Here is a 14,944-nt window from a genome sequence, read left to right as displayed (position 1 = left end):
TGATAATAATTAAGTTACTGTTGAGAATTTTATGGTAATAATGGAAAAGAAAGGATATGCTTTATTAATTCAGAAACAAAATCTCTACACACATTTAACAAAACCAAAAGAAACAGCAGTTTTAAGTGTTATTACTGTTCTTCATATCCTTGAGATCTTGAGCATTAGGCCTGAAGAAGTAAAAGCTGACACAAAAATCATTTGGTGGGAATGGGGAGGGGGTTGTTATGTTAACAAATTATAGAATCTCATTATAGATAACAGGCTTATTAAGTATGTCAGGAATAGGTCAGGAATACGTCAGGAATATGAAGGGGTATCAGGCAAACATATTTTGAATATGTTTTTATCCATTACTTAATCAATAGTGATAGAATAACAAATCCAAAATTATATGACAGTTTTAAGTGTTTGAATATATATAACTCCTGCCGATGCAGAAATCAGAAAAGTGACAGATATTTAATCATGACATGACTCATCATAGAAGAAAGCTAGTTTTGGTTTTCGGTCAGATTGTTTTACCCAAGAGAAGTATGAAGAAAATGATTGTATTACCATTTTATTGAGATTGTATGACCAGTATAGTATTCTCAATTGCTATTTTTCTGCATCAGTAATACTTGATGGTCTTTACATGCAGAAAATTGATGCGATTTACATGGCGTCAGTGTGAACTCAAAACGTATTTAGAATCTGCAGGCTACAGTTGCTATAATTGGCTTCATTTAACATTCAAACTTGTTGAATATTGACACAATACAATTTCCGCTTTGTGAACAGGATGTTCATTTGAATAATTTTCTGCATGTAGCAACTTAACTGCAGAGGTTTTTACAAAAGTAAATGTCAATAGGCTTTTATTCTTTTCCGTGGGCATCCAAACTTTTATTTTGGCTTTAAATATGTTTCATCAATTTAAGATGGATAATTTGAATCTTGGTATTGTTGAAATTGAAATCTTTTAAACATGCAATTATTATAAGAAGCATGATTTTCATAATCATCTGCCTTTGTCAGATGTTGAGGTGTAATTTGTTTGATATATACATTTCTCTAATTCTTACCCAATATATCATTTTCCTGACCTGTTGATAATTTTTATTTGATCAACGTGTGGTTCATTTGATCTCAGTTCTTCATTGGTCAAAATTCAATAATGACATCAAATTTTCTTGCTTTCTTCTGAATTTCCTATTGTGACGTTATGCCTGATGATGTCACATAGAAAGAACACATCTTTTTACAGATAATTCGAAAAGAAGGATTGTCTGTATATCGCCTAAAAATCATAAGGGGAGCTGATTCCACCACCAAATCTTGTGCAATACGATATTTATCCACTCTCAAGAGTTAAATTTTAAATATTTAAAATGCTCGGCAAGCCTAGTGTTTTTAATTTGAAAATATTACTGTCTGGAGTGGATAAATATTGTATCACACTTGAAGCAGTGGTAGAATCTATATGTACATGTATATTGAGTATAAATGAGCTACTCTTGGGCTGACCATACTACTTTTAACGGATAAAATTTATGGTGGACTTAATCACATTTTTGCACACCATGAAACTTATTAAAGGCTGTTTCCTTCAAATGCTGTTTTAACTGTAAATTGAACATTTTCAAATCTAAAAGTGATCATCCTGCAATTATAGCTGTGATGTCTTTTGTATGTTTTCACCTAAAACCTCTTTCTGGATCATCTTCTGGGTTTTTCTAATCTCAATAACATACAGAAAAACATAATGCAAAATTGGTCTATAATTATATATAGCTATTTTGATTATAATCAACAAATCATAAAAATGACAGTTACTAGTTTACTAGCAGATATCGAGATTAGATTTTTTATATAATTGCGCATATAGTCTTTTACTACCATTTGACTTTTTTGGTTTTTTTCAACAATATTGTTGGTTGTAATTGCCTGCCAGATCAGCCATGATTGTCTTGATATTAGAAAACCCTATCAAGTTACATCTGATTGTGATTGTACAAGAGTTTTGACTGATTTCTGTGTGGCTGAACTGATAGCAAATAATGTTATGAATGTGTAGGTTTTGTTACCTATTTTAATCCCCTCATAATGCTTTGAGGAGGACATAGAAATACCTGATGTTGGGACATTTGTCTTTGCCTGGTCTTGTTTTTATCAGCAGTATTGTTTTATACAGGGGTGGTTATAGTACATTTGTATTAGAAAAAAATTATTATCAGTGTTTCGGCCAAAAAAATTATCATCAGTGTTTTGTCCTATTAGTTATTGAAGAATCCTCCATGGTAAAGCATTGTATCTTCATGTTCAGAATCAATACTTATCCAAATTGACATCTCACGATCAATATTGACTCAGTAACAATATCATATAATACTGTATCTAATAAACAAAATTTAATTACATTTTTTAAAGGTCCATGTAGGATTAAAACTTAGTTGATAAAGGACAATGTCAAGTCCTGGGTTTTATCAAAATGTGCTTGTGTTGATTGTTATGGGTCCATTATCCAAAATACTTATGCTAGTCTACTGACATCCACTCTTATGCTATAGAACTCATTTACAACAGCAAAATACTAATTCATTAAACATCAAGCTACAAATGACAGCTCTGGATACCATGAGTGTTGTCCAGGAATAATATTTTCCAATATCGATTGGGAAGCAATAAAGTACATATTGTTTATAGAGCTGCAGGAAGCTTGATGTTTTGGAATAGAATGTCTGAATAAAATCAATTTTCTACAAAAGGTTAAAGGCTGAACATGATGAAGAAATTTATCTGACTCACATCTCAGGTAGATGAAGGGAAAAAAAATAGTTTCTGATTAAAAAAACTAAGTCAATATATACTGTACATTTTAGTATTTCCGTACATTGTTAAAATTTCTAGGCCGTTTCTAATCTGAATTAAGTATTAGTCATTGTCATTAATTATGAATAAAGAATTGTAAAACATGGATAATTTTACCAAGGGGACAATCAAAAGTAGCAAATTATTGAGCAATGTTTCCTTAAATAGAAAAAAATAGATACTAAAAGTAACCTGTTTAAGAGAAGGTATTAATCAAGAACCCATCGAATAGATATTTATATCTTACTCCCTTTAATAGACAAAGTTGGCCTTAGCTGAACTATGCTCTATTCCTTTTAAGGTCCTTTTGGTCTCAAGCTCCTCACATGTCCAAGTACATGAACTTATACATGCTTTTTCATATTTTCGGGTTTGAGTGCTCCGATGAAGGTAAATCCATAAAAGCGTTTCAAATGCACCAAAAAGTACTGTCCTCTTTTATTGAGATGGGTTAGGTGGTTGATAAAAGCATGGATGTTGATATGAGTACAGCATTATACATGTAGTATAATTACATTTTTTACAGAGATACAACATTTTAGCTAAAATCAATTGAAAATTGATATTTTTCCCAGGGGACTATATAGGTCAACTGAAGTTTGATGTAAATTACATTTTGTAATAGTTAAATTTTAGTTTATTGTAAAACTGTATGAACCATATGAATCCAGCAGTTTTTATACGACCGCAAAAAAATTTTGTGGTCGTATATTGGTATGACGTTGGCGTCGTCGTCGTCGTCGTCGTCCGGCGTCGTCGTCCGAATACACATTGGTTTTCGCACTCTAACTTTAGTTTAAGTGAATGGATCTCTATGAAATTTTACCATAAGGTTCAATACCTCAAAAGGAAGGTGGGGATTGATTTTGGGGGTTATGGTACCAACAGTTAAGGAATTAGGGGCCAAAAAGGGGCCAAAAATAAGCATTTTTGTAACTTCCAGACATAACTTGTGTGTTAGTGTATGGATCTCTCTGACATTGTACCACAAGGTTCCATATCACAAAGGGAATGCTGGGATTGATTTTGGGGGTAATTGCCTCCAAATTTTAGGAATTAGGGGCCAAAAAGGGGCAAAAAACAAGCATTTTTCTAGTTTCATGACAATAACTTGTGTTCAAGTGTATGGATCTCTCTGACATTGTTCCACAAGGTTCCATATCTCAAAGGGAATGCTGGAATTGATTTTGGGGGTAATTGCCTCCAAATTTTAGGAATTAGGGGCCAAAAAGGGGCAAAAAACAAGCATTTTTCTAGTTTCATGACAATAACTTGTGTGTAAGTGTATGGATCTTTATGAAATTGTACTACAAGGTTCCATATCACAAAGGGAAAGCTGGAATTGATTTTGGGGGTAATTTCCCACAACTTCAGGAATAGGGGGCCAAAAAGGGGCCAACAATAAGCATTTTTCTAGTTTCCAGACAATAACTTGTTCAAGTGTATGGATCTCTCTGAAATTGTACTGCAAGGTACCATACCACAAAGGAAAGGCTGGGATTGATTTCGGGGTTAAATCCCTAGAAATTTGAGGAATTAGGGGCCATAAAGGGGAAAAAAACAAGCATTTTTCTAGTTTCAGGACAATAACTTGTGTGCAAGTGTATGGATCTTTATGAAATTGTACTGCAAGGTTCCATATCACAAAGGGAAAGCTGGGTTTGAGTTTGGGGGTAATTGCCGTAAATGTTTAGGAATTTTGGGCCAAAAAGGAGCCAAAAAATAAGCATTTTTCTAGTTTCCAGACAATAACTTTTGTTCAAGTGTATTGATCTCCCTGAAATTGTACAGTAATCATACATGTGAACCTCCTGAAGGGAATACAATAATCCCGTTTTCAGGGGTCTCCTCCCGACCTCCCGTTGAAGACAAAAAAAATCCTGTGTATGAAATATTTCATGAATGAAAAATTTCAGCCCAACATATCTGGTGTAACTGACATTACCTGAAGTTATATTTTACCTGTAAATCAATTAACATGATAATTATATGGCTTCACTTGTCACCTTGGGTGTCAAATATACTGGTAATCAACGATTTTTACATCAGGCTAACTGCCGTTGTGTAATAAAACTTTGTATATTTATAAATGAATGTTGGGTTACTTCCCTTGATTTATCCTGTTTTAAGTTACTTTCCTTTAAATAATGTAAATTTTTAAAAGAATATAAATAAAATATAAATTGAACAAATAATCATAAAAGGATGGTAATTAAATGATTTTAAATGTCTTAGGACAAATAAAAAAATAATAATTTGAAAATTATTTGAGGGTTCTATACTTCCTTTCAAGGCTTAAATTGAAATTTATATATTAACTATGACCCATGTATTCAGTTTGAATGTGTTACTTATCATGCATTAAAAATCTACTTGCATAAAGATTAAAATAAAAGATCTACTTGCAGATAGATAAGCAAATATTCTGATTGCAATGAATAATGGAAAAAAAGATATGACCTAAAAAAATTAAAGAACATACTTAAAAAGAAAAATGTTAGATTGAACAAGTTGAAAGTTTAAAAAGATAGAGAAAATTTATAAGTACAAGGGTACTATAAACATAATACATTCGGATGGAAAGTTGAAGAAAGCACACTTTAACAGACAATTTCTACAGCACACGGTTACATTTACGACAGAATTTATGTCGATTAAAAACCTCCTGATCTGAGTCCTAATCTCCTGACCAAAATTTCCCAAACTCCTGATCTTAGTTTCACAGTCCATCATATGTACTGCAAGGTACCATACCACAAAGGGAAGGCTGGGATTGTGTTTGAGGGTGATGAATCATAAGGGGGTTCAAAAAATTTTGGGGGGAGGGGGATTTTTTTTCCTTTTTTTTTTTTGAAATTTTCCATTTTAAATTGGTTATTTCTGATTTATATATAAAAGCAAATAATAATGATATATGGTTTGAATAGATAAATTAAAAATTTTTAAGTTCTTAGACCACATTCATTCTGTGTCAGAAACCTATGCTGTGTCAAATATTTAATTACAATCCAAATTCAGTGCTGTATCAAGCTTGAATGTTGTGTCCATACTTGCCCCAACTGTTCAGGGTTCGACCTCTGCGGTCGTATCAAGCTGCGCCCCAGCGAAGCATTTTATTGAAGAAAGTGTAAGGGCATCAGATATTTTAGTTGGTTTGTATGTTGTTATGTTACACCACTCGCCCAGGTTTAAGGGGGAGAGTTACAGCTAATGAAAACAAAATAGATTTTTTTTTAGAAATAAGTCTTTTGATAGGCGATATACTGGATCCACACCCTAAATGATAAAAAATCCTATCAGATTTTACCAAATTACTTCAGGGAATGAACTTATAATTTAAATTCAATAGGAACAGCACAGGGTGGTTTTTTTTACCAAAAATATTGATATCTCTAAATGACGCATTTAAAAAAAAGTAATAAAATGTATAAAAATAGCTTTTATATTAAATTCTGAAGTAAGAGGTACTTATTGAAAGTGGACACTGTAAAACAGTGTAATATTTCTTTCAAATTAACACTTATATCAATTAAAAGATACAATTTTATGGCATAATGTTTCTAATGACATCTTCCTTTTAGAAATATAATAATCTTCCTGTTTACTTGCACTGTGGTGATCTCCACAAATAAGGAGCTGGCCTAAAAAAATAAATCATTTTAAAAATTTCAGAACTGAGCACTGTATGTCACCCCCTCTTCTACGATTTCAACTGGATCGATAACCAACATTCAATTAACATTGCAGTCTAGATATATATATATATATATATTATATATATATATATAATTAAATCACTTAGGAATTGTAAGAACAATATGCTCACCAAGATCTTCGTGATCAAGTTATTTATAGAATTATTTGTGAAGCGATGACCTGTTTCTGTCTTCATCTCAGGTTATTCTGAACATGCAATCAGTCCAAAAAGTAAAAACATGTCCAATTATTAGGCTTTTGATTTTACAAATAATTACTTATAGATAGTGATTTTGCATTTTTATGCCCCCGCCACAGTACATACATTTTGAAATTGGTTTCCGTTCTCTAACTTTAGTTTGCCTCAACCAAATATTATGAAACTTATACACAATGCTTTTACCACAAAGCACAGATCACGTTTGAATTTGAGTGGCATCCCTTTTACTGTTCTAAGAGTTATGCCCCTTTACAAATGGAAAAATTGCTGAATTTTTCTCTTCCGTTCATTAACTTAAGTTTGCCTGTACCAAATGTTATTAAACATAATACACAATGCTTATTACCACAAAACTCGAATCCAAATCTGGGTGGTGTCACTTTTATCATTCTTGAATTAAGTCCCTTTATAACATAAATAGACATATATGCAAGAAGGGACATCATGTGTGTCCCATGGACACATTCTACATTTTTAAATGGAAATTATACAAAAAAGGAATGCTTTTAGAAGAGAAAAAAAAACAGTGAAAAATGTTATATTTTAGAAAACACTGGATTGGATTGGGGTTCTGTGATTTATATATATATCTCCTAACTCTTGGAAAAAAGGGGTACTTTCCGACCCTTTAGCTGGTATAGTAATGAGAAAAAAAAAATACTGATCATTTTCTCCAGAAAGCCACTGACTGTATATATATGTTAGGAGCTAGTTGGAACATGCCCTTGGAGGAAATGTTAATTAATTATTTAGTCCTGTAACAATAGATCTGGTTAGATTGCTCCCTAGTGTATTGACTTGATGGTCAGTCTGGTAATGAACCATTGAACCATGACTGATTGAGCACTGGTTTCCCTGTCTCCATTCATTAATCAACTAGAGGCTATAATTAAGTTAGGTGCAGGACTCCATCTGTTTTAGATTTTAGGTCCGGCTGGCACCTGTCATTCCAATGGTGTTATAAATATATTTGTCATTTTGTGCCCTGACATTATACAATTTTGACAGGATTATTCATATTGAAGATTTGAACTATTTCGAAAAATAAATACAAAGTCCATAACGTAATGTATAAGCAATGAAAATAATTAACTTCAAACTTGTACTATTTCTTTTTCTATAGCCTATAGGTCCAAAAAGTGTGTATATGTATAGGGTTTTGTGTTATAAATGAATATACCATACAAGGTTCCTTTGTTTCCATTTTAAAGAAATTAAAATTGTCAGATATAATCTACAGTCATAAAGATATTGGCCGCTAAATTGGAAAAAGTTTTATTTTTAAGTTAAATGCTGATGGGTCCTGTAAAATTGCATTCAATTTTCTAGAGATACATTCTCCTAAGGGTTGATCATATTTTAAATTCAATAAATATAACAAAGCATCAAAGTTGGTAATTATACAGATTATAAGAATCTAACTATTGTATCGTGCTGTTTTGCTGCCCAGGTTTAAGAATAACATCAGTAAAAAATTGAAAGTTTTTTCAATTATATGTTTGACTTTTAACTTTATTTGACATGTTTCTTTAAAGAAATGAAAGAAAAATAAACTTACGGTTTGTTAAGTTAATGCTATTGAAAAACATGTCAGTTAAAGGTAACCCTTATCAAGGTTCACTAATTTGACTAATTTTATTTGAACATGACACCTGGTTTGCAGTTTTGTGCATTTTTAAATGTAGTCATGTGGAAAATTATCTTCTTCCTGGCTTTTGTACTTGTCCAATTAAACAAAAATGATTGTAATTACCATGCAGACAAAAGATAAGAGATATAAGGCAGATAAGTATGTGTTTTCTGTAAAGTAGGTATCTCTAGACATCTGCATACAACATGGTCACGGTGGAATCTGCAAACTATATAATCTTTCATATATTCAAACAGATTTGTTCCTGGCTGACTTTCATAATGTTTATCTGTCTAATAAAGAAAGAATTTTATGTTTAGAATAAAAAACAAATGAATTTTTTTTTTTTTTTTTTTTGCATTTTAAATAGATTTTAATTTTAAACAGATATTAATTTTAAATAGATTTTAATTTTAAATGATGATTGTTATTCAAATATGATGATTTAGATCCTTATCATGGAACAATATTTTAATTTAAAATTGAATAATTATTCTCATTCTTACTTAGTAAATGCCATAGGCGGATCCAGCCCCCCTTTATGAAAAGTTCTGGATCTGCCACTGAATGCAATTTGTTTAAAAAAAAAAAAAAAAGATTTAAAAAAAAATCAAATTGCTGAATTTGTGTCTATAATGACCTAAGAAGTGGCTTTATCTCTTCATTTTCAGAAAAAAAAATATAATCCATTAATCGTGATTGTTGTTGATACAATACTTTTTCCTGTTGTTACCCCATAGAAGTAAATTTAATAACACAGTAATGTCTTCAGATTATGTAACATGATGCAACCTATTTTCAACATGGAACAAGCAAATTATTGGATCAATTCATTCCTGAAGAATGTAACACATTAATTCGAATACAATACAAGTAGTTTAATCAACCTTTGATATTCACATAAAAACCTGTTGTTTGTTATTGATTTTCTCTTCTAAACCTTCATTTTATTAAAATTTTTCTTAAATTTTATATATATTGATTTTAAAAGCTGTTGTTGCCATTAACATAATTATCCATCCCCGATCTAATTGATATAGCTACATAGCTAAAAATAAATTACGATAATTTTTCTCATCTTACTACAACATATAATCTTTTCAGTTTTGATTTTTTATTAAAGAAAACTTTTTTTTCTAAGGTTATCTTGTCAGTTTCTATAGGACAAAAATTAATATTCATCAGTTGAGTGAGTAATACTGTATAGGCATGCTCTGTGTTGCTGCTGAAGTTGATGGCATACACACAGACGTGATTATTGATGACTAGGACATCGTTATAGTCAGTTGTGTTATTCATCTGGACTAACAATTTGTTGATCGGAAAAATTAATCAGTCTTGGAAAATATTTTCATTTTAATTGGAAATTGACAAATTTTGACTTTTTTTATTTGGAGCATTTGGAATTAGTTGGATAATTAGTTGTTTCTATTTCATCAATAGATTTGGAGTAATACAATTGTTATCTGTGATTGTAGATGAACTATTGGAATATTTCTATGGGACACAGATAGAAATCAGAGGATGAAATAAAAGATTTATCTGCAGATATTTGGTAAGTTCTAATTGTCAATGGATATAATTTGTTTACTGGATGATCATGTTAAATGTATACAGTCATTTTTATTGATCTAAATGTCACTGGCCATGAGGTTAGCTAATATATCACTGTCAAAGCTTTCACTAGGAAAAAAATGAAATAAAATATTAATGTTTTTTTATTCATATGAATAAAAATAGTATTGAGATTGATTACAATGTTAACAATTTTGGTCATATGAAATAGTATATGTTGTACATATGAAAGTAATATACTTGTCTCAGGATAAAAATATAATTTCCTTGGCACAGGGTTTGAAACATTTCATTAATGAAGATATTGAACTGTCTGCTCTGCATGCTTTATATTAATAATATGTACTTTAGTGATAATTATGTATCATCTCATTTAACTAAGCATGCTAAAAGAGAGAAATTATCTTACCTCTGTAAGTGTACAATGATTTAAAAAAAGGGAGGAGGGTGGTGGGGTTGGCAGAGATGAAATTTAAGGTAAAACTGTTGTTGAAGTTCAAACATTGTTACTAAAGAGGTGGAAGATTACCAAGGGGACATTCAGAACTCATAAGACAAAGGTAAACTGACAATTCCACATAAACATTTAAGACTCAGAGCCACAAGACATATGGACGGATGGACGGACGGACAGAAGGAGGTAAAACAGTATATCCCCTCTTTTTTAAAGCGGGGGTATAATAAAAAGCAAAGGAACATTGCTTGTATTGCCATTCTATAATAGAACTTAGTGGAAAACTGATTTTTCACATGTGAAAAAATTTCATTAGGGCTATGGTAGGTGGAACCATCCAAGATTCCTCCCCTTTCCCTCAAAAAATTCCAGGATCACAATCCTATACCACAACAAATTAGATTGACATAGTAAGCTAGATTATAAAGCCTACTTTGTCCTGTTGATTGTTGTCAAATGTCAAACTGCTGCCTACATGTGCCATAAACAAATACAATTCTGTAATTACTCACTTTCCCTAATCATACATAAACTGTCAAATTAAGGATATATAATGACCCTAAATGGCCACAAATTTTATTTCTACTACAAATGTAAATAACTTCCATGCAAAATTCATTGATTTTAACACAAATAACTATATTTTTTTTTCTTTAACTATCAAATCTAATAAATGTTCCATTAGCTGTCTAGAAATTGGTTTTTTCTTCTATAGTTATCAAAGAAACCTACAGGAAAAATATACTTTAGATACAAGTCCAGGATACATAAGGGCATGGATGCTATTGATATTTTGTTCGAAAATTCTCTTCTTTGTTGAGAAGACCTTTAAAACATAATGTCAACTAAAATGTTTGGTGGTCAACACTGGCAGAATTAATGGGTGGCTGTGATTTCTAATTTTTACTGTTGTTGTCCTCTTTTCTTTGATTATGACATCACTGAAGGAGACTTATCATCAATTTATCCTTACCATGAGGATAGGTGCCACTAATGGAACAGGATTGGCTTACCCTTCTGGAGCACCTGAGATCACCCCTAATCTGTTGTGGGGTTGTTTCCGACCATCTGTCAGTCTGTCCATCGGTCCCATGAATATTTTTCGTCCCATCTTTCTCAAGAACTACATCATAAGGATTTCTGAAATTTGGTTTCAGGGTTTATATAAGTCAGCTATACCGTGTGATGCGTTTTCAGATTCATCACTCAACAACTTCCTGTTTACCGAACACTTACATATATTTGCACTATTAAAATTATCCAGTTGCGGCGGGGGTATGTATCATCAGTGAGCAGTAGCTCACAGTTTTACTTGTGTTTTTTTTTTTTTGCTTTTTGTGTTTTTTGCTGTTCACATACTGATTTTGTGTTATGGATGGATACCTCATATTCTTTCTTTTCTATTATATATACCTGTTTCTATGAAATGGCTTTTATCTGGGGAATTAATACTAAATTTTGCTTATGTTTAAATATCCTGAAGATTGCTACATAGTCTAGGATTCAGCAAGAACTATGAAAACCAACATTAGGCTGTACAAATGGGTAACCAAACTTTCACGTCATGTTTCAGATTTGAGAAATTGTATGCAAGCTGTTTTTGAATATATTTTCAGTGAATGATTTCTATGGCTTTGGAAACATTTTCATGCTATGTCAAAAGTTTTTTTATCATCCAATAAGTGACTTAATAAAATTTACCTAAAATAAACTACATCTGGCTAGAGGTATAGGGGGAGGGTTGAGATCTCACAAAACATGTTTAACCCCGCCGCATTTTTGCGCCTGTACCAAGTCAGGAACCTTTGGCCTTTGTTAGTCTTGTATATTTTTTTTAATTTTGGTTCATCTATATGTTTCGGAGTTAAGTGTGACGTCCATTTTCTCTGAACTAGTACACATTTTTATTTAGGGCCCAGCTGAAGTCTGCCTCCGGGTGCAGGATTTTCTAGTTGTGTTGAAAACTCAGTGGTGGCCTTGGGCTGTTTTCTGCTCTTTGTTCGGGTTGTTGTCTCTTTGACACATTCCCTGTTTCTATTCTCAATTTTTGGTATTTAAGGTAAACATTAAAGAAATATAGATGGATGGACTTCAGAAGTGCTAAAGTGTACACTTTTTTAATGAAGAGAAACATGTTGAATATTACTTCAGCTGTTGATTTCAAAAGCTATTATACAACAGATTTTCCATCATAATTGCTAAAACTTCAACATTGTGCTATATTATGCAGATATATTGCCAATTTTACTTGTAAAAGACCCAATTAATGCAACAGGCATCATTGATTGTTATTTATAAGCAGCTGATAGGACCATCCATCTTTGAAATCCCATTGAGGCATTAAAATGTGAAGACTCTGCAACTTTCTTCAATGTTAATGAATAGTAATTAATATCAGTGATGACTGTCAATTCTTATTCAAAGAGATAAACCTCAGATGATTAAAATTCAGACAAACTCAGACATGGAGATTAACTAGTAGCATGAATCCTTGAAGAGATCACCATGACCTATATAACACGCACTCAATTATCATGACCTTAATATAACTCTCTCTTGATTACTATCATCTATCATCTACAATTATTCAGTGTAATCAAGCCTGTAATCATTTCAAAAGAACTTTATGCAATCACATGCTTTTATGATTGATAGATTGATTGACTTTTGTTATACAATCACACAAAAACTTTATAAAGAAAAAAAAACAAAAACAAAAAAACAACATGAAATTCATTATTGTTATTAAGATGGAAAAAAAACACATGATATTGTTATACTAATATAATAATTCTTAATATCCATTTCTATTTTTACAAAACGTTGTTATGTAGATAGTGTGTCACACATTTGTTTATTTACTGGATCTCTGGGTGTTACCTGTCACCTATTGGTGAAATGGAAGCAAATTATTACAGCTAAACTGACAACTTTGTCATAATTTACATAGGTGTGGTAGATGGTACTGATATTTCTACAGAAATTAATCTATTATAGCAAAAATGTTGCGTTTGATTGATTGATTATTGCTTAATGTGGCATCAGTGTACCTGTATGTATCATGGCCAGCTGCTTGCATTTGAAAAAAACTACTGTGACCAATATGAAATCATATATAAGATAACATCGGGTTACAGGGTTTTGAAGTTGTAAATAATCCTATAACCAATTAACTGCATTTGTGACTATCATTATATTATTTATTAAGATAATTGTTGCAGCTGCAACAAAAAAATAAATACATTTTTTATGACTCTACTGGATACATTGTATAGAAACATGTTGTATTCAATATTGCTATATTTTGACCTCTAGGTGGCTCTTTCCTGTGTGGTTGTGACTTGTTGCTGTCTCCTTCAGTGTACAAAATAAAACATTAAAATATTGTAGTCTTTGATAAATATGTAGACTATTCATAAGTCTGTTTAGTTTTCTTTTAGACCTTGCACCCTTTACTTTTCATATAACTGAAATTTGTAATAGACAATAGGTCTACTGTCTATGGGAAATATTTGTATGATAATCCTAATGTATATTTGATAGACATTGGTTATGATCTATTGACTGTTTGACACATTGCTATTGATATTTACTCTAGTTCTTCTTTTATTCATAATGAGCATAAAAAATTGCATCAATTATGATCTGATCATCAATTTTATCATTGCTGGTGAACACTAATGAAGTAATTTTTGCTAAAAATATTTTTTTTAATGAACTGAGCCAATATTATTGATTTATTTTCATTGGTACGATTTGTTTTTGGATAGAGGAAAAACATAATTTTTTGGATACATGATTTCATTTTCATCAATTCTTACCCCTCCCCTCTCTCCTTATCCACAAAGTAAAAAAAAAACTATACCCCATGAATAATTATGAATCATCAGTATTTGATGTTTGACAGTAAAACTCCCCCTTTTATAGTTATAGTTTGTTAGGTCATTAATAGAGTAAATAAAGAAGTTTCAGTGAACTCCACAAAGAATGTTATCTCACAAAAAGTATGATAAGATCTAATAAGGATGTTGCAGAATACAAAATTGAATATTACTGACCCATTTACTGAGAAATTGAGAGGACGGGAAATATAAAAGACTGAGGTAGTAATCCTCTGAAAAGCAAGACTATGAATTTTGGAAAATTTTGTAGTAATGACCATTTTGTACAGTACTAAGTGACCATTTGGTGAGTGTCAGGCTTTTTTGTTTTCCCTGATAACTGATTGTCATGGCATGAAGACAATGATAATGAAACATACCAATGATTCCAGTATGGTTCTTTTGTATAAAACATCTGGAAGAAAAATTCTGAAAGCATTGTCTAACTATCTGAATCTGACAGGTGAAACAATTGTTGGAACCAAACCCATAGTTGGAATTCATTACTATCCATTCATCCATTGTACACAGCTATCTCTCAGGATTACATCATTACAAACTAGATTATATAACATTAATATAAACAGTTTCTGTGGTTTCTAATCAATACAGCTGTAGTATGGGGGTGTCCTTGC

The 14,944-nt window shown here is 31.5% G+C and overlaps 1 protein-coding gene across 6 annotated transcripts in view; it reads left to right on the top strand.

Annotated features, from left to right (window-relative positions):
• Positions 1-14,944, top strand: part of LOC127706637 (neurofascin-like) — a 99,516-nt gene that overhangs the window by 19,660 nt on the left and 64,912 nt on the right. For 5 of the 6 annotated variants that reach the window (XM_052211331.1, XM_052211295.1, XM_052211303.1 and 2 more), the window contains one exon: positions 9,878-9,954. The gene's annotated coding sequence lies outside the window, so the exon portion shown is untranslated. Of the gene's footprint in view, positions 1-9,510; positions 9,955-14,944 lie in introns of those variants that run through there. The other variant, XM_052211308.1, reaches the window with a different exon arrangement.

Source organism: Mytilus californianus, unplaced genomic scaffold, assembly GCF_021869535.1.
Source record: "Mytilus californianus isolate M0D057914Y unplaced genomic scaffold, xbMytCali1.0.p SCAF_1, whole genome shotgun sequence".
Taxonomy (NCBI): Eukaryota; Metazoa; Mollusca; class Bivalvia; order Mytilida; family Mytilidae; genus Mytilus; species Mytilus californianus.
This window is presented reverse-complemented; position numbering and strand designations above follow the sequence as displayed.